This window comes from Panthera uncia, chromosome X (assembly GCF_023721935.1).
Source record: "Panthera uncia isolate 11264 chromosome X, Puncia_PCG_1.0, whole genome shotgun sequence".
NCBI lineage: Eukaryota > Metazoa > Chordata > Mammalia > Carnivora > Felidae > Panthera > Panthera uncia.
Genome location: NC_064817.1, coordinates 5,810,620 through 5,831,286, shown reverse-complemented (window position 1 = coordinate 5,831,286; position 20,667 = coordinate 5,810,620). Strand labels below are relative to the sequence as shown.

Sequence of the window (20,667 nt, the reverse complement as noted above, 5' to 3'; positions counted from 1 at the left end):
CGCCAAAAAAAAAATTTTTTTTTTTTTAAATAGAACACACGCACTGGCTATGAGAGTAAACACCTACTGATAACATCTAGGGGCTCCGAATTAGTGAATTCAGATTAGACTCTCGAAAAGGAAATTAAAAATAAAATACAGAGTGAAAATAAGATAGGGGTATTGGCTTGGGGCTGGTTGTGTTAAGTGAGAGGGCGCAGGATGCAAAACGGATAGACTGTTTCCCTGTGAGAGAAAAGACAGGTGAGTGGCTACACGTCACCCTGAGGCTGCAGGGGGGACGCAGCAGCACCAGGGGCCTCCGGGCACAAGGCCTGGGTCCAAGCCACCCCATGTGGCTGGGTGCTGACCACAGTGCTGGGCCAGCTGCTCAGAAGGTAAGAAGGCATCGCTCAGGTCCCCAAAGGGTCCAGTTGGACCAGCCCCCTGTGGACGGGGGTATCGTGGCTGGCTTCTGGGGAACATCAGCAGCCCAACCCAGCAACCCGGAGTTTTTCTTCCTTTTAGTCCTTTGGACATAAGGAAGTAAAACCCAAAAGCCCAAAGGAAAACAGTGATACCAACAACCACACAAAAATGGGAAGCCTGATGATTAAAACCACAACACTGAAAGACAAGGAACCGTGGAGAGAGAAATATCTGGAACAAGAAATAAAGCAGTAACAGCCATGGGTTATGAAGACCCACCTGTAAGGCCGTGGCTCTCAGAGTGTGTGCGGTCTAAGACGGGTGGCTGGGAACTTGTTAGAAATGCCCAGTCGCGGGCCCCAGCCCAGATTGACCAAATCAGAATTCTGGGGATCGGGCCCGGCAGTCTGTGTTTCAACAAGCTCTCCACGGGGGGTTCTGGCAAAGGGTGAAGCTGAAGAACCCCTAGTATGACCACAAAAGTATTTATAGAAGCATTATTCTTCACAGCCAAAAAAAAAATGGAACCAACCCCAATGTCCAACAACTGGTGAATGGATAAACCAACTGGTGTATCCATATCCCAAACAAGCCTACCCGGCTATAAAAAGGAATGAATTCACGGGGCGCCTGGGTGGCTCAGCTGGTTAAGTGTCCAACTCGATTTCAGCTCAAGTCATGATCTCACGGTTGGGATTCACTCTCTCTCCCTCTCTCTCTGCCCCTCCCCTGGGGCATGTTCGCATGTTCTCTCTCTCTCAAAATAAGTAAAAAAAAAAAAAAAAAAAAAAAAAAGGAATGAATTCATGACACAAGCCACGATATGGATGAATCCCCAAATCATTACGCTGAGTGAAAAAGGCCAAGCAAAACAATGAGTGCATATGGTCTAATTTCATGGATATAAAATTCTAGAAAATGCAAACTAACCAATCCAGTAATAGAAAGCCAATCAATGTTCATCCTGAAGGCAGGAGTGGAGGGAGGAGGAGATCACAGAAAGGCACAAGGAAATTTGAAAGCAATGGAAATATTATATTGATACATATAAACAGGCAGATGGATAACGTAGCTACATTACACGTAGATGTTTGTGAAACCACCACAATCAAGATAATGAGAAAACTGATTAAAGACATAATTTATATATGCCTAGTTTCCTCTACTTCAATTATACTTTAATACAGTTGTAAAAACAAAGAAAACAGATGGGAACCAAGTATAATATGATTCCACTTAGATAAAAGCACAAGACTACATATTTGCACGTGGACAGCTGAACACACTAGAGGCAGATCTATTCTGTCGCACTCGATAGACTGTTAATATTGAGTATTCTGGAAGAAGAGGAGGAGGACGATAGAACTCCACACTGCTTACATTCATGGAAATTAGGACATCATGTTGGGAAAAAGACTGAGCTTAGAACGGGCAAACGAAACAAACAAAGAAAAGAATCAGAAAAGGGATGTTGGGAGGAGATCTCGCACTTTGGAAGGGCTAAGGAAGGCAGGTTGGGGGCAGGTAGGAGGAAGAGCACTGCCCCCCCCCCCCAGGGGTAGAAACCAGAGCTGCAGGAAAGGGGAAGGTCTGGCAGCAAAGTACAACACAGGGAACAGGAGGCAGGTGCACAGGGTGGGTCCTGGGCAGGGGACTCCAAGGCAGATGAGCCCAAGGAAACTAAACACAGACAGCAAAGTGGAGAATGCTGGTGGAGGGCCGGTGGTCATCACGGTGGACATTTCAGGGGAACCACGGAAAATCCTAGAGAAACCAGCAGAAAGCACGCGGCCCACAGCAGAGGCCCCAAAGTGTTAGGGGTTCGGAAGTCACCCCCCTAGCCAGTCCAGAAACACATCCCATGACAAGGTGCCTGCTGAGAGCAGCCCTTTTCCAGGTACAGACAGAATTCTCACAGTCGTTATGCAGGATCAGGCTCTTTCTCCCGCTCTTCTCAGTTCTTGGGGAAACAGATAAAGAAGAAATGTGATTCCCAGATCAAAGTCAAGGGGTGGCCCCAGCTGCCTGTCAATGTTGCAATTTCATTATTTGTAAATGAATACTTCTAAAGGGATTGAAATTTTTCCCCTGTAAAGTTAACTCCAAAAATCTTGTTTGTTCTTTGCTTTTAAAAAATCTCCATTTCCAGGATGCCTGGGTGGATCAGTCGGTTGAGCGTAAAACTCTCGACTTTGGCTCAGGTCATGGTCCTGAAGTTCGTGGGTTCGAGCCCTGCGTCAGGCTCTCCGTCTGCCCCTCCCCCACTTGCACTGTCTGTCTGTCTGTCTGTCTCTCTCTCTCTCTCTCTCTCACTCACTCACTCACTCACTCAAAATAATTAAAATTTTTTGGGGCACCTGGGTGGCGCAGTCGGTTAAGCGTCCGACTTCAGCCAGGTCATGATCTCGCGGTCCGTGAGTTCGAGCCCCGCGTCAGGCTCTGGGCTGAGGGCTCAGAGCCTGGAGCCTGTTTCCGATTCTGTGTCTCCCTCTCTCTCTGCCCCTCCCCTGTTCGTGCTCTGTCTCTCTCTGTCCCAAAAATAAAAATAAAAAACGTTGAAAAAAAAATTTAAAAAAAAAATAATAATAATAATTAAAATTTTTTTAAAAACTTACAAAAAAATCCCTACTTCCCTGGAATGTCCAAAGAATGAAAGATGCCTGTACCTCTTTCATAAACTCGATGGTATTTTCACTCCTTCATTGTCACAGTCTTTTTAATTTTTTTTTAACGTTTATTTATTTTTGAGAGAGAGGGGGACAGACAGACAGAGAGCATGAGTGGAGCATGGGCAGAGAGAGAGAGGGAGGCACAGAATCCGAAGGAGGCCCCAGGCTGTCAGCACGGAGACCGACGCGGGGCTTGAACTCATGAGCAGTGAGATTATGACCTGAGCCGAAGTCGGATGCTTAACCGAGTGAGCCACCCAAGAGCCCCACAAAGTCTTTAGTGAAGATCTAAGTACCTCGTTTAAAACTACCCCCGGATTCAGGGGCTCCTGGGTGGCTCAGTCAGTTGAGCGTCCGACTCCTGGTTTCGGCTCAGGTCATGATCTCAGTTTGCAGGATGGAGTCCCACGTTGGGCTCCGCACAGGCGGCACAGAGCTTCCTTGGGATTGTCTCTCTCACTCTCGGTCACAGCCCTTCTCTCACTCTCTCAAAAATAAATAAGTCATGGGGCGCCTGGTTGGCTCAGTCGGTTGAGTGTCCGACTTCGGCTCAGGTCATGATCTCGCGGTCTGTGGGTTCAAGCCCCGCGTCAGGCTCTGTGTTGACTGCTCAGGACCTGGAGCCTGTTTCAGATTCTGTGTCTCCCTCTTTCTCTGACTCTCCCCTGTTCATGCGCTCTCTCTCTCTCTCTATCTCAAAAATAAATAAATGTTTAAAAAAAAAAAATTAAAATTAAATAAATAAATAAGTCAGTAAACATTAAAACATTAAAAAAAAAACTACCCCCCGATTCAAAGCTACCACGGCAGAGGTCTTGGCCTCCACACTCCTGACCTCTCAGGCTGGGGAAGTGTTTGCTGGCACAGGGGGCCCGCCCTCTGGCACTGGAGGGTGTTTGAGAGCATCTCTGGTCTCAGCCCACGAGATGCCTGGGGACCTCGTCCCCATTTGTAACAACCAGAAATGTCTCCAGACATCGTCCGGAGTTCCCTGGAAGGAAAACTGCCCCGGCGGAGGGACAGCGAGCTGAGGTCCATCCCAGGCCCAGCTCAAACTTCCCTCCAAGCCTAATCAACAGTCAACACCATGAAAGAATCAAGAAGCAAGATGAATGGAGGGGAAATGGGCACACGTCCTGGGTCGTGTCATGGGTTCACTCGTCGGCCGAGTCCGGGAACTGAGTCCTTCACTGTCGAGGGAACTCCTTTCTCAGTTCCTACCTGTCCCAGGGGCCCTTTATGCAGGGTCCCCCGAGGCCAAACACGACTCTATGCGATGAGCTCCTCCAGATCCTGAGCTAATTACTTCCCACATGTTCTACACTGAGAGCCTGCCAAAACTCCATGACTACCCTGATTTTTCAGAAGGGGGAACTGAGGCACGAAGCCTATAATCGCTGCCTTCTCCCTCTCCTGTGGAAGGGCGGGTAAGGTTCACTAAGTCCAGCCTCACTACCTACCACCTGGCAAGCTCAACCAAGCACACGAGTACTTGTTCTGAGGAAAGGGAAATCTGCAAAGACAGAAAGGAGATCAATGGCTGCCCGTGGCTGGGAGGTAGGAGCTGCGATTGATGGCAAATGGACACGAATGACCGTATTGAGGAATGAAAATCGATTATGACGATGGCTACACAACTCCATAAATTTACTAAAAATCATTGAGTCGTACGCTTAAAATGGGTGATTTTTATGGTATGTAATTTATACCTCAATATCGTGGTTTCAGAAAATCAACTAGATGTAAGTCACATTTAAAGTTCTACGTTAAACACCACCGCAAGCGGGTGTCCACAGTAAGCAATCCAAAGGCACAGCAAACATCTACGGCAAACCCAAACAGAACACCGTAACTTCCGCACAGATCGCGGGGAGGGAAGGACAGCCCAACCTGAATCTACAATGCGTCCGAATCAATTCTCAGGACTAAACATGGCCCAACACTACCAGCTGCCCAACCCAGTGCTGTGGACAGAGACATTCCACTCGGCCGAACATCTGGGCCATCAGAAACGCACACCAAAAAATGTTCTTGTCCGTGGGGCACCTGGGTGGCTCAGTCAGTTAAGCATCCGACTTGAGCTCAGGTCGTGATCTCGTGGTCCACGGGTTCGAGCCCTGTGTCAGGCTCTGTGCTGACAGCTCAGAGCCTGGAGCCTGCCTCGGATTCTATGTCTCCGTCTCTCTCTGCCCCTCCCCTGCTCGCGCTCTCTCTCTCTCTCAAAAAATAAACATCAAAAAAAATTTTTTTTAATAATTTCTTGTTGTCCAAATAGAGAACATCCAACGGAAAAGCAAACACAAGGGGAAATAGAGGAGGTTGAATGTTTAGTGTTAGATACTCAGTGGCACCCAAACTTCCCTTAGGACAAATGTCCTGCAAAATAACGAGACCCCTAGCTTATCCCTTGCAGCCACAGAACACAGAAGCCACTAAGAAAATCAAAATTCACAAAGGAAACCTCATTCTGTGTGCCATTTTATATTTAAACGTGACTGGAAAATAAAAACATACAGTCTCATTTCAAGTTCACTTTGAAAATACGTCCGGGATAATAAAAGAACAAAAATACAAAATGAAACAAGCAACTACTGAATACATGTGTACTGTACTGACGGAGATAAAAATGAAGTATTTCCATGAGCTAATCTTACTCTATATTTAGTTTTAGTATACGAATGTAATTAACCAAGGTTATATAATTTTGCTAACATCAAACTTCCAATTATAAAGCTTCACACACAATTATTTGAACGACAATTGTTTTTTTTTTTTATTTCGGTGGAAAAATGAAGACAGCTAATTTTAATAACCCAATCTTCCCAAGGAAAAGTAACTGCCTTCCCTGATATAAATTATGTAAACGGTACTCCGACCAAACTATAAACTGATTTGTTTTTCTATTCTCTTCCAAAGGTTGGTGTGCTCATACATTTAATGTTCTGGTGGCTTTTATCATTTGCCCTTACTATCAGTCTCCCTGCACCCCTGCTTCACACACCTAGGCCTCACGTTCTCAAAAACTATACGCAGATTTCCGCACCTCACTGGTGTCTGAGCTACACGTTTAGGGAACAGAAGCAACTTGTGTGCGTGCCTCTAAAAACAGTCTCCCTTTACAGCCATCTTCTGAGACACAGCTCGGAAATATTCTTCAGGGCAATTTGGCAGGCAAATCATCAAATGAATAATTACTAGTGTGTCACCCAAAAACAAAGAAGAGGACTCGGGATCAGAGCTGAAGTGATTCACTGGTGTCTGGTTGACCTACTTACAACACAAAGTCAAGACGTGGAAAGACGTGGACGCAGCTCAAGGAGTCTGGCTGAGAGCAAAATACTTCAACTTCTCTTTCCTCTCCAAAGAGCAAGGTGCAGGGGCAGATAAAAGATAAAGCACATTCCCAGAGACACTAATTGTAACTAATCTACTATTGGCATTTGCACGTATCGATCTCGGGAGAAGAGAGACAAAGGTTTATAACATGGGAGAGACAAAGGTTTAGAAGAACACGACAGTAAAAAAAATTCTACTTCCTGTTTCTCCTCTTTACAGTAGGTGCCTTCTATTGCCATAAAGAGAAGCAATTTTTTTTTAAGGAGATAAGTATTTCAGTTTACCAAACGACAAATGAACATCTATGCAGATCCGTTAATGACACGTGGCATATCTGTCACGTGGCACGTAGAAATGAACAAGAAGCGTTCACCTGTAGGCTTTTGAATTCACTCGCAAGTCTCCCAGTTTCGTTTTACGTACAGACTTATACTGCAAATTCAGTATTCACAAAGGGAAAAATTGATGCGAACACCAAAAATTACACAGAAAAACCAAGGATAACCTATCAACCATTTCAAGTTAAACAAACAAAATGGCTGATGTGGAAACCCTGCAACGACTTGCGGGTTGACATTTAGTCTCATGAAAACCAAACCTTCAGCCTCCACAGCAAACGAGCTCAGACAAAAGACTTCAAGGGTGAGGAGGCCAGTCTCGGTTCTCACCTCCAGAGCTCACAGTGTGGTCTGAATCGTGAACTTAATTTTTTTAATGTTTATTTATTTATTTTGAGAGAGTGTGCATGTGCTCAAGTGGAGGAGGGGCAGAGAGCGGGAGAGGGAGGGAGAGAGAATCTCAAGCAGACTCTGCACTGTCAGCACAGAGCCAGACATGGAGCTTTATGCCACAAACATGACATCGTGACCTGATCGGAAATCAAGAGCTGGACGCTCAACCGACTGAGCCATCCAAGGGCCCCGTGAATTTTTACCTTTACTCTCTGTAACACCAGCAGTACAGCATCAACTAAAGGGAGTTTTGTCTTTAAAAAACAAACAAACAAACAAAAAAAACAACCTCTGTCATGAAATATTTCTGAAAATGTGTTAAATAACAACCGTGACCAATGAAACTTGTCTCTGGAAAAAGACCCAACAAGGAAACAGGCAGACTGAAGGTACCTAAAGACTTTCATCACAATCCTGTTCCCGCACCATCTCACGTTGGTTGTCTTCTAAGGTCTGAATCTCTTCAACAAGCCTGTTTCTCAGGAGCCCTGAGGGCAACCATCAATGAGTGCAGCTGATTTATAAACAGAATTAAGTGATTATGAAAACACTGCAGAGTCATGAAATGCGTAAAAAGCACAGCACGCACCTGCAGCGGAGATTCTGTCATCTGGTTCTAAAGCATGAATATTTTTTCAGCTTTTAAAACACACAAAATCTGATAGATCCAAGCATGCACATATACACACACACTCTGGCAGCTAAAGCCAGAGGGGGGAATACATCTGTGTCCGGGGACCCATTCAGCAATGTCTAAATGTTCTTTCATTGCACATCCTAACCAGCGAAAAAGTTTCTAACGTGTGCCCCCAACTCACGAAATTTATTTATTAACTATACACAGCACTCAACCAATTATTACATGCATTTTTCACAGACCACAAAAAGAGACATCTTCTAAGTATCAAGACACAGAGAACGTGGACATTTTCAGTTTCTTCCTACGCCCTAATAAATCTCGCTGTGCACCTGCCCAGAGAACATGAAGTCGACCTGGGGAGGGCACTTTGGGAATTAAAACCTAACACTGCCCCCAACAAAATGTGGAGATTACTGGTTTCAAGGAAATGTACTCAGAAGCCCATGAAATTTATCAGAGACTCCCATGAAATTTATAAGGCAACTCTAATCTCCAAAGGCCTCTCACCTTGTTCTCATCTGGTCTACAATCATTTCTGTCATGCACTAGACACGTAAGATCATTAATTCTTATTTTCATCAACTTTAGAGCTGGGTGTACCTCCAATGTTGTTTCTCTTGGCGAGGGCTTTTCGAAAGCATTTTGCTACAAATCCCTGGAAATGGTTGAAATTGGCACAGAATCACCCCTGCGTCTTAGAAACAAACCGAATGGGTATTTTCTCATAACCAAGTTAAAAGTTAAACCAAATCATGTCTCCCAGACTGATCTGTGACTGTCAGGAGCTGGCCATCACTGTTGTCAAGTCGGTAACTGTGAATGCTTGAGTCTTGACCAACACGAGTTGGCATTAAAGCTGTGTGGGTCTCAAGTGCCTGATAAGATTCTGCTGGAAAAAGAACCTAAGGCAGGGACCCAAGTTTAATCCGTTCCCCACACGAACCAAATGGTAGAGACATCAATTCTCAACTCAACTGCTTTTATCAAATACAACGTACCACTCTGCAACCACCTGGAACCCTACTTTTTTACAACCGCCTGGAACTTTATCAGTGCTGGGAATTAGGTTTGCATACTGATGCAACAGCCTTCTGCACGGCATGACTTCGGTGACAGACTTCCTGTCCACGGTCTCGTTTCTCCTCTTCAAATGGATGTCAAGATTACAAGACAACTGAAGGAACAGCGCTGACCCGGTTAAGACTAAGTACTCCCTGCAACGCACCAGAACAGAGATCACTGCTCAGGGGTGCTGAATTTTTCTCCACTTCTTATGACCATTGATACGGTCTTACAGTATTAAAGCTTTTGTTATTTGTGATTTAATAAAATAGCATCGCATATAGTAAGCTTCTTTTTGTCCACATTTCCACCTACTGGGATATTCAAACAAGCAGAAACGTTTGCAGAACAGAACAATACCAGAACTGAACCATACCAGATGTTTGCACAGACTCTTGATCATAGGAAGAAATGTAGCGCTGTGAGAAAAGAAGTGTCCCCTTAAACTCACTCCGACTTGGGTGATGCTGGTTACCTAGTTCTCAGTAGACTTTAGGAAAGTTTTCAATTTCTTAGAAAGTGGGAAGGTAATCAGGCTTAGGGGGGGTGGGGAGCCCTCAACACCTCCCTCTGCATCTGCACTCCTGTGGGGGTTGATGGGAAAGTGCTCCACGATGGCTATCTAGGGTCATATTCTGGGTTCCAGGTTCCAGGGAAGCAACGAAGAAAACACACTTTCTTCAAAGCCTTCTGGCTGCATCCACCAGAGGGGGGAAGGGGGAATCACAAGAATTCAAAGCAGACAAAGTTTTCAAGGAATAAACGCTGTGAATTTTACCATAAGCATTGTTTGTGCTTTACAATGTCTCTTGAGATTGGGAAACCACAAAACACAAATTATTCAGAGTCACCCAACAGCCCAAAGTATTTTCTGATTTGATGTGTACTGTGTTAAGCAAAATACATAACTAAGTTATCAACGTTAAGTCAAAATCGCCTATTTCGCTAGTGGATAGAGTGACAGTCAAAGCAGGGGACATAAATAAACACCAGTTTACTTATACTTTTTAATATAATCCTTAACCATTCTTTTAAAAAAAAATGGGGTAGGGGCGCCTGGGTGGCTCAGTCGGTTGGGCGTCTGCCTTCGGCTCAGGTCATGATCTCATGGTTTGTGAGTTTGAGCCCGAGTCAGGCTCCGTGCTGTCAGGCTCCATGGAGCCTACTTGGGATTCTCTCTCTCCCTCTCTCTCTACCCCTCCCCCGCTCACGTGTGCACGTGCTCTCGCTCTCTCTCAAAATAAACACTTTTTTTAAGTTTTAAAAAGATAGCTGCCCCAACACACGAGTAATATCCGTTTTCCAAATTAAAATCTCCCCACAAGATAGAAGTCTCCAGATCAGCTCACCTGCGCTCTGACTCCACCTCTAGAGGTGAGGACGCACACAGGTTTTAAACGATGTCACGCAAGCAGGCGGACCACCCAGGGCAGGATCTGGCCAAAGCCAAACACCAAGCCCATTCCTCTAGAAAACATGCCGTCTCCTATGAGACCACAAAAACTGAAATTACAGCCTAAAGCACAGGTCAACAACTACAGAGACGCACAGACATAGGAATTCATTTTATTTCTACAACAAAGTGATGCAAATACAACTATATTTTTAGCTTGTTTTCTTTTCCAATTACTACCCCCATTGGCAAAAAACGCAACAACTCCACGCGTGGGTCTTGTTTTTTGAAACCGAAGACAGGACTTTATAACTCACTGACACAGTTCACATACTAAGCATGTTTCAGGAAACGTTTTTCTGAAAGTGCATCAGAAAACATCCCATTTCAACTCATCTGGCGGCGAGGACTAACCAGTACAGGAAAAGAGCAGAAGATCTTTGGCTGCCCCAACAAGACACCTGGTATCCTGACTCCATGGCTTCCTACAAATATTAAAAAGCAGTAAGGGTTTCTTCTCCCTGCTTTTGATAATACCCACAGTGCAAACCCTGCTGTTCTGAGGCAAACACACAGGGCCATGTGTGCGAAAGTGTGAAGTTCATGTGCCATCAGAGAGAAACACAAAGGAAGGTGCTGGGAGAGTGGAAGGGTTTTCCATAAGGCATCTGATCCAGAGTTGAAACGCAATTACCAAGACCCAGTGGGCAGAGCTGTTGGGTGAGCACTTCAGTTAGTGGTGGGGGCCGGGTGACTATGGAGGGAAGCACCACAGGTGCCTTTGGGGTGATAGACTTGTACCGTATCCATCTTTTGGTGTTGGTTACACAAAGCTACGCGTGTAGCGAAATCCACAAAACTGTACACAGGAAGAGAGAATAACCAATCTTATAGAACGATATGAAAAATTATATATAAAGACGTATATATAAGCAGCAGTGAAATTCAACTTAAGGTGGGGAGGGGGGGGGGAGGAAGAGATAAGGAAAAGGAAGCAAGCGCTGGAGACCATCCTAACTAATAAAGATGCATTTGCACACCCAATTCCCAACCTCGGAGTGGAGGAAGGTATCGGCAGGCGGGGCTCCAGGCAGGATAATAATCCTATCTCCTTTAATGCCACAAGCCTGAGAAATAGATTCTATTTTCTCTCTCTCTAAATGAGAAAACTAATGCTAGAGAAAGAAACTGATCTGCCCAAAGAGGCGGGCAGCGCAAGGCAAGCTGTCTACAGACGAAGTTCCCCCCACAGCTGCGTCACCTGCCCCACGGCCACCAAGGGCCCAGAAGACACCCGTGCAGGCCAGGCCTGGTGCTCCTCTGGGCTCACTGGCGGGCTCAGGATGACCAGACACACAGCAGGACCGGACTCTAGACACTAACAGGGCACCTCTTCCAGGGGATCCTTGGAAAATGTAGATCCATGTCTGGCTGCCCCAGTTTGTGAAGTTCGAGAGTCAGAGAAGGGATGGACACAGAGGCAGCACCGAGTCCCGAGAGCGGCCGAAACTTCACTCACTCGCCCCCACGCTCACGAGCTCCTGCACAGCCTGTAGTACTGGGGTAACTTCAACTCCAGGGTGACCCCCATGTCACTGCATAAACACGAGACAGGTGCCATGTTTTCCAGAATAAGTAGCGTCAGTACACAGAAGCTGACCCAAAGTGAGACCTAGCAAATGCACGACATCCATAGAACCAAGAGGAAAAAGTCCAGAAACACGCCTTCAAGAAACACCTGCATCTGGGGTCTCTGAACTCCTGGTGTTGAGGCGGAGCTTGGGCAACGACACGACACGACACGACACACACACACACACACACACACACACACACACACACACGGCCCTCTTGGTCTTTTCATTCCGCCTTCGAAGTGCACTCAGCCTGTCTCCTCTTCCCCTGTGAGCACTGCAAACTTCCTGTCTCAATCTGCCAGAGGATGTAATTCACTTCCTAACAGATTCCCAAAACGGACAGGTGTGCCTTGAGAACACAGAACGTGACGGACGCCTGGGTGGCTCAGTCGGTTAAGCATCCGACTCTTCACTTCAGCTCAGATCATGATCTCATACAGGGTTCATGAGTCCGAGCCCCACACAGGCCTCTGTGCTGGCAGTGCAGAGCCTGCTTGGGATTCCCTCTCTCTGCCCTCCCCAGCTTGCACTCTCTCAAAATAAAAACCTAAAAACAAAGAAAAAAAGGGAGCACAGAACTTGATACACAGGTTTTTCTTGGTACCCACCTTCCCCCCGCCCCCTACTCTTTCCCCAACAGGATTGATTGTATGCGGTTTAACTCAGGGTTGGTGTCCCCACCTGGGCACCACTGGCATTTGGGTGCCCATCATTCCTCATGGTGGGGACTGTCCTGTGCAATGTAGGCTATTCGGCAGCATCCACAGACCGTCCCCCCTCCCCGCCCCCTGCAGATGCCAGGAGCACCACCATGCCCTTCCCCCAAGCTGTGACAACTGAAAACGTTTCTAGACATTGCCAAACACCTTTGAAAGTAAGAGGCTGAAATGCCCTGAGAACCATGAGTTCATTCAAGATCCTAGAGCTGAGGGCTCCAAGCCCAGTTCCCATAAAGCATCCCCTGCCTTCACCTCAGAAGACGTTCCTTTCTTTTGCACCTGTGTATCATCCCATCGCCACCTCTGCTCCCGTCTGCCAAGAACAAACATAAGCAAAAGAAATGGCACCCGGCTTCCTCTGCGAAATTAAAAAACATCTTTGCCAGTGTATTAACTTTAAATTTGCCCCAATTTTGTCTTTTCTTACTGGGTTCCAGGACACGTCTGCAGTCTTCACTCACAGCAGATTCTCAATAAGCATTTAACAGCAGCGATATGGGGACAAACCTGTCCACTCAAGTGAACACAACCATGTATTTCTTTTAATGTGTATTTATTTTTGTGAGAGAGAGTGCGAGCAGGGAAGGGGCAGACAGAGAGGGGGACCGAGGATCCGAAGCGGGTTCTGTGCTGACAACAGCGAGACCAATGTGGGGCTGGAACCCCCGAACCACAAAATCACGACCTGAGCCAAAGTCAGATGCTCAACCGACTGAGCCACCCAGGGGCCCCAAGTGAACACGACCGTCTTTAGTCAAGTTCCCCGCACCCTGGTCACAAAGCCACCCGGGGAAGCGAATTCCTTGATGGCTGCGTTTTTCCCCCGAGGTTTTGAACTCATTTTCTCAGATGAGGCTCTCTTTGCCTACATAAACATGTTGACTTCGCCAGTCCCTTCCCACATCCAGTTTTTATTTTGGCTTTGTTGCGTCTCATCTGGCCGATCTGGCCAGTGTAGTTTGGTCAAACCCCAGGGAAAGGATGTGGGGGGTGGGGGAAGGCCGAGGAGGGCAAGACCCGAGGGGGAAACTCACATCCAGTCTCCCACTCAAGAGGTCAGTTACTTCCTTCAATACTAAAAATAGTTGGGGGGGGGGGGGTAGTTTATCTCCAAGTTACAAAAAAAAGTGTTTACAAAATGACTTTAGCCTTGCTTCCCAATTGAAACTATATTTTAAAAGTCTTTAGGGGCAGGGCGCCTGGGTGGCTCAGTCCGTTGAGAGTCAGACTTCAGTTCAGGTCCTGATCTCCTGGTTCATGAGTTGGAGACTGACAGTGAGGAGCCTGCTTGGGATTTATTCTCTATCTCTGTCTCTCATTCTCTCCCTGCCCCTCTCCACTTGTGAATAAGTGCTTCCTCTCAGGAGGGAAAGAAAAAAAAAACTTTAAAAAATAAAAGTCTTTTTTTTTTTTAATTATTTTTTAACATTTACTTTTGAAAGACAGAGCGCGAGCGGGGGTGGGGGGCAGGGAGAGAGGGAAACACAGAATCCGAAACAGGCTCCAGGCTCCGAGTTGTCAGCATAGAGCCCGACTCACAGCTCGAACTCAGGGCTTAAACTCGTGAACCGCGAGATGACCTAAGCTGAAGTCAGACTCTCAAACGACTGAGCCACCCAGGTACCCCTATAAACAAAAGTCTTCAGGGGTGAAAGGCCAACAACTTATTGTATGTTCCACGTTTTTTTTTTTTTTTTAAGAGGGGAAGAGAGGGCAAACGCCAGGATTAAGAAAACCACCGCTGAGACAGCGTCCTGTCGCACCAAAGAGCCATTGGGGCTGCGGTCTAGGCCAGATCGGCCTGCCAGTGCCTCGTGCGCAGACCCCAGGAATCTGGACCCCCCAGCGGGAAGTAGGCAGGGGGCAGCCCCAGGTGAGCTGAGCTGAGCTGCTCACCGGCCCACCAGGTAACTGAGAATCAGAAGGCTTCCGTGGGCCTGGCCTCCTCCTGCGAAGACCCTTCTTCCACCTCTGGAAGACAATCAGGGACATCCTAGGTATTTCGCAAGTACTTTCTGCCAAAAGCTGACGGGTCACACCAGAGCCCTGAAGAAACAAAAATAAGTGAGTACAAATGGCAGAAAGGTGATCTGGGAAGTCACCTCTCTCTCTGGCAGACACAAAATTGGTTTTCCCCCCACCCTCATTTACAAATAAAATTTCTAGCCAATTACTATAAAAAATACAAAGAGCTGTGCAAAGATCACAGCAACTAATAAAAATAACATCCTGACTCAGGGACCTGGTGTACAGGAAACAGCTAGTACTCAGCCATTAAAAAAAAAAAAAAAAAAATACTCTTGACGATTGTGAAATCTCACTCTGTTGGAAGGATTCCTTATCTGCCTTTTTAATACGGAAGATTTTGACCTCAAGAGACTGAACCTCGAAACTAAGACTTATCAGGTCGGGGGTGGGGGGCTGAAAGCCTGTGGTATCCACAGCAAACAGAGGCTAAAACACATCACACATGGCCGCACCCTCAATCACCCACACAGGGCCTCACCGATGCTGACAAGTTGGGCTCCACCATCCCAAGGACAGTCCCCACCATCCGCGTAGGCAGGCACCTTGGGGCCTGGCTAATGACTATACCTTTCTTCAGGTGGGAAAAAGGACGCACGGAGATGAGAGGCTACTGGCCTCACCCAAGGTTAAACACTCAGTGGGAGACTCGGGCTTGCGGTTCCGGTTTTCTAATTCAGAACTGGTCCAAAGCACCTCAGTCCAAAATTGCTGTCAATTTCAGATCAAGATTCCATTCACTGGGGGGGCCTGGCTGGCTCAGTTGGTAGAGCGTTCGACTCTTGATCCCAGGGGGTGAATTCAAGCCCCACATTGGGCATGAAGCCCACTTTAAAAAAAAAACAAAACAAAACAAGTAACAATCCATTCACTGAAATCACTTTCCTGGGTAAATCATAGCTGAAATGGGTCTTTCATTTTTTTTTAAAGGTTTATCTGTGAATTATTTCAAATTTTAACAACTTCTCCCCTCCCCCTACAAAAAGTACACCAACTTTTATTAATATTTCCTTGCAGTAACTATAGAGTAGCACCCTCTAAGAAAACTTTCCGCATGTCCTGTGCTGGCTCATATAGTGGCCACTGGCCACAGGCATCTACCGAGCATGTGAGTTATCGCTACAGGAACTCAACAGAATTGTTTATTTTATTTAGTTTTAATTAATTTGAATCTAAATATTCACATGTGGCTAGTGCTTACTATACTGGACAGTGAAACTATAGAAAGCAGTCCCTCCGCTGAGGTCGATGTTTCCTGACTCACTGGAGCCCCTGGGCCTGTATCTCTGAACAGATTTCAATGTACGTTCTCATTCGTGAATGCGTGCATGTCATTTTAAGGAACTTTAGGTCTCCAAATGTGAAAATTCGTGCTAGGTAAACAGGAAAACAGGAACTCCAAGCATAAGAGCTGGGCTTCAAGAATCAGACAATCCTTCCTCCCCTAAATGTTAGCAACTCAGTGTCCCCTACAGCAGGATGGCAAGAAGTACCACACACAGGGGCATCAAGTGCCTGTAAAATCCTCAGTGCGTGGCCTTCAAGTAACGCGTAGACCATTATTCGATTTGCTAACAGGAACAACTAAAATTTACAGGCAACTTTATAGTTTCCAGAAAACATACACACACACGTTCTTTCTTTCTCTCCCTCCCAGCACTCAATGAGCACCAGGATTTCAAGTCTCATTTCTGCACACATAGAAAGGACACTCAGAAAAGCTGCAGACCTTCAAGGTCAGCAGCAGAGTGTTAAGAGGGTGGACCCTTTCGCTACTTCAAGCCAAATGGGGACAAAGGCTGGTTTCTAGCCAAGCAAGGTGTCCTGACAGAGATGGGTCCAAGGGCTCTGTCCACCTCTCTGCAGGCTCTGGAGCCCACTGAACTCCTCCTAACGGCCCATTCAGGCAAACCTCACACGGAGGAGGGAGCCCGAAGTTCCCACAGGTAGAGATGAGATTCAACACTAACAGCACCTGCGCACCATCCTTCCCCAACCCCCTAACACATGCGAGCATTCAGGAGCACTGAGGTTTGGGAAATTTAAATGGGGGTGTTGATAATTACTGGACTGACCAAGCTGTGGATAAAAGCAGAAAGAAAAGCCAATCCCAGAGGATCCACTGACACTGGCCCCACAGGGCACAAAATCTCCCATTTTTGTCCCACAGGTGCACATTTCATTTAAGAGCTGGAATCTCCTTGAGGGCTATTTTAGCAACTGGGTCAAATGATGAACTTCAACTTTTATCCCTAGATTAGTTATCCAGCTGGGTGGTTTTCCAGGACGATCTGCAGCACATTTGAAACGTTAACATCCTTTAAAACTAAAGTGTCATCTCGATGTCTTAATTGTGCCAAACTCAACATTCTTGCCTACGCGCCCCCCCCCCCCCCCCCCCAATCATCTCTTTTCCAGGAATGACTAGTTGTAAACTTTTCATAAAATCGTCAAGAGCCATTTGCTACCCGGAAACCAACGCTCGGGACCTGAGGAGGGCTCTCCCCGTCCTAGCTAGAGTCCCGCCCCTCCCCTTCCAGGTTAAACTAGGGACTCAGGCGGCACTTCAGGAGAAAAACAGCCAGAAGTCGGGTAAAGCCACATGTGACAATGCAAACCAGAAACAGTCGAGGATGCGACAGCAAGCGAGTTTTTGTTTCTTTCTGGGTTCTGCTCCACAACATTACCGACTAAGAGGAGGAAGAAACACACACACACACACACCACCGACTCTAACTTTGTGGAATTTCCAAGGCAGTTGGCTCGGAGAATGCCAGGCCGTGCAGCGAGTCCGGGCCGAGGCCTGACCGCGCGCGCAGGCGACGCACGTGAAGTCCAGGCCCTACCCCAGCGCGGGCGGGCCTCTAGCGACCCCAAATTGTCATATACCAGACGGTCACCGACACCCGAAGGCACACCCCCACGCCGTTCCGAGCACCGCCCCCCCATAGGGATAGTCCCCCTGGAGTGCACAGCTCAACACACCGAAGGGGGGCCACCCCTCCCCCCTCCACCCCCTACCCCTCCCGCCCCCCCCCACCCCGCCGAGCCCGGGAGCAACAGGTCTGCACCCTCTCCAGGCCGCAGTCGGCAGACCCCGCCTGACCAAGGGCGCCCCCCGCCCTCCACCCACCGATGTCGCCCCTAGCCAGGTCCCCTCGCTCGGGCCGGGGAGCTCCCGACTTCCTTGACAGTTTCTGCCTCTCGGAAACTGAGCGGCGGCCGGGCCCGCGCCGCCGCCTCGCCCGCCACTCACTCCACCGCGCGCCGCCGCGCTTCCAGCCGGTCCCGGGCGGGCTGGCCGGCGCCCGGGGATGAATGGGGCGCCCCTCCCCCACGGGGGGATCCCGCGGCGGCGCAGGTTCGCCCCGCCAGCCCCAGAAGACACAGACAAAGGGGCGCCGGGGGACAGCCCGAGCGCTTCCCCAAACTTACCGGCCGCCTCCCCTCCCCAAACAGAGCCCCCCCCACCCCCCGCGCGCCAGCCTCCGCCCGCCCCCGACGCGCCGGCACTTTGGGGAGCGGCCACATCGGGGTATTGTTCAGCCTGCAGGGAGCGCGCCGCACCCCTGCCCGAGCCCTGGGGACAGTTGGGGACCTGCCCCTCCAGAGCCCCGGCGGCGGGCGGAGCGTGCGGGCGCCCCGAGCCGCCCGCCAGCACCCCCCCACCCCCACCGGAGAAGTTTGCGCCCCCTGCCCCGCGCCCGGCCGGCCGAGCCCCGCGCACTCACCTCGCCGCCGGCAGCGCAACTTGTGGCGGCGCCGCCGCGCTCCGAGCCTCCCTGCCGCCGGCCGTCGCCGAGCCCGGGCCGTGCCGCGGCCGAGGAGGGCCCGGCGCCCCGGAGCAGCCTCGCGCCGCCCCCGGGCCGCCCCCGCCCCGCCGCCGCGAGTCCCCGAGAGGCGCGGGCGCTGGAAAGTTTCGGGTGCCGAATGGCGGCCGAGGGCGCTGCGGCGGCGGCGGGGCGGGGGCGCTGGCGGCTCCTCGCTCCCGAGAGCGGAGAGTGGGGGGGGCTGGGGCGGGAGCGGCGGCGGCGGCGGCGGCGGCGAGAGAGGGCGGGACGGCGGGAGGGACCGGCACGGGCAGTGACCTCCGCCGGGGCGGGGGAACGGCCGCCAGCGCGCCGACCCCGGCCGGGAGGACTGCCAGGGGGGGCCGCCTCCGCCGCCCCGGCCGGCCCCTCCCCCCAAGGCCAGGGCCCCGGGGGGGGGGGGGAGGGGAGCGCGCCCCAACCCCCCCCAGCCCGTCCCCTCCCCCACGGGCGGGGGAGGGGAGCCCGCGTCCATTCGGCCCCGCCCCTAAGCCCTGGGGGGGCCCAGTCCCAAACCTGCCCCTCCCCCACGGCCGGGGGAGGGGCCTCCAGGGCCGCCCCTCCCCCCACGCTGAAGGGGGTGAGAGTCCGCGCCCCCACGCAGCTTCTAGAGAGGCCGGGCGTCCTAATCCGGCCCCTCCCTCACGATGGGGGAACCTGCGACCCTACACCGCCCTCGAGTCTAAACTCTGCCCTCGCCCCCACGCGTAGGGTGGGTGAGGGGAACCCGGGCCTCTCCCTTTCCCAGTGGCCTCCCTGGGAGATGAAGGGAACACGGGCCTACCCCCACGCAGTCCTATTCCCAAACCCAGCCTTTCCCCCACTACCCAGAGGGTACAGGAATCCGGGCCACCACCCCCGCGGTTTCCAGGGGGGAGGGGAACCCAAGCCACTGCTAGTGTGTTACCCTCCCCCACCTCAAAGCAGCAGCTGCTCAGCTACCCTAACAGCCCCCTGCAACCTGCCCGAGGGTGCATCTCTCTCCAAACCGGCGGCTTAGAGGACACCCCAAAAGCCTCTTCCCCCTCCCAAAAACGTGGGGGCTCAGGCGGAGCCTCGACCTGTGCAAAACACCTCCCGGGAAAACCCAGAAATGCTCGTGGAGAAAGAAACTCAGACACACGAAGGTGGAGGCCAGGACCTCGGGTGTGGGGGCCTTTGGAGTTGGGGGTACCTGGGCTCTGGGGCCTTCTCACTCCCGACCCCCACCCCACCCCACCCCACCCCACCCCACCCATAGGCTTTGCAAAGGGTTTTACGTTGCTGAGGCTTACTTGGCCCAGCCCCAGTGCATTAAAGTCCCCAGAGCTCCTTCCTCCCTTCCAGTTTGAAGACCCCTGACCACATCGCGTCCCTTAATTCAATTAATCAGATAACCGCGCCCACCACCCAGTACTTCGGGGTCTGCTTTGTTGAATATTTTAAGATAAGTTTGCCCCTCCCTTTGGGGTATAATGAGCTTTGCGCTAAGAGCTCAGTACACTCAGCATTTTAAACCGTAACCTCACTTGCTCCTTTCTGGGACACTGGACCATTTGTTGTTCAGGTTGTAGGCGCGGGGGGACTGATGGGGGGGAGGGGGGGCGCCGGAGGTGAGTTTTTAAGGGGCTGGACCTCCATCAAAAAGGCGGACCTAAAAATCACCCGGCCAAATATTGCTGTAAAACGTCAATGATGTAAAACGACTGTTGCAACACCATTATTAGAGCACATCAATAAAAAATACACACTTACACAGTCTCCATAATTGTGAATCAGCAGAATAGATTGTGTCTTATTATGTATCAGTTGCCAATCAAGGCCCCCCAAAAGGACGTGGTGGGGCCTTCCCTTGAGCCTGCCCTTCGTTGCTCCCCGGCTCCCTGGGCTTGTGCGGACTGATGCTGAGGTATTACATGCAATCGAAAAACCAAGGGTGCAATTGAAAGCCCGAGCAAGCTCATGATGCAACCCTGCCCGGGTTACACGTGCTTCCCTTCCCCCACCGCCTGCTGGTGGGAGCGCTGCGTTTTTTCCGCCTGTAGGGTCACATTGTGGTTGATTGATTCTCCTTTCGCCTTGCTCAGTCATTCAGATTTGGAAAGTAAATAACAAGTTGACATCATTACAGCTCTCGGCTTTACGGGGACGCGGCCCTCGGCTACCGCACACTCTCGAGTAGCCGCGCAGCCAAACGAGCCCTCTGGCTTGCTGGGCTTGCCTGTCGTCAGTTGCTTGGAAATTCCGAACTAAACCTGG

The 20,667-nt window shown here is 49.9% G+C and overlaps 1 protein-coding gene across 4 annotated transcripts in view; it reads right to left on the bottom strand.

Moving 5' to 3' along the window:
- TBL1X (transducin beta like 1 X-linked) overlaps positions 1 to 20,295 on the bottom strand; it is a 230,683-nt gene extending 210,388 nt beyond the window's left edge. For 3 of the 4 annotated variants that reach the window (XM_049644556.1, XM_049644555.1, XM_049644554.1), the window contains exon 1: positions 18,352 to 18,648. The gene's annotated coding sequence lies outside the window, so the exon portion shown is untranslated. Of the gene's footprint in view, positions 1 to 18,351; positions 18,649 to 20,163 lie in introns of those variants that run through there. The other variant, XM_049644557.1, reaches the window with a different exon arrangement.
- Between the last annotated feature and the right edge of the window lie 372 nt (positions 20,296 to 20,667).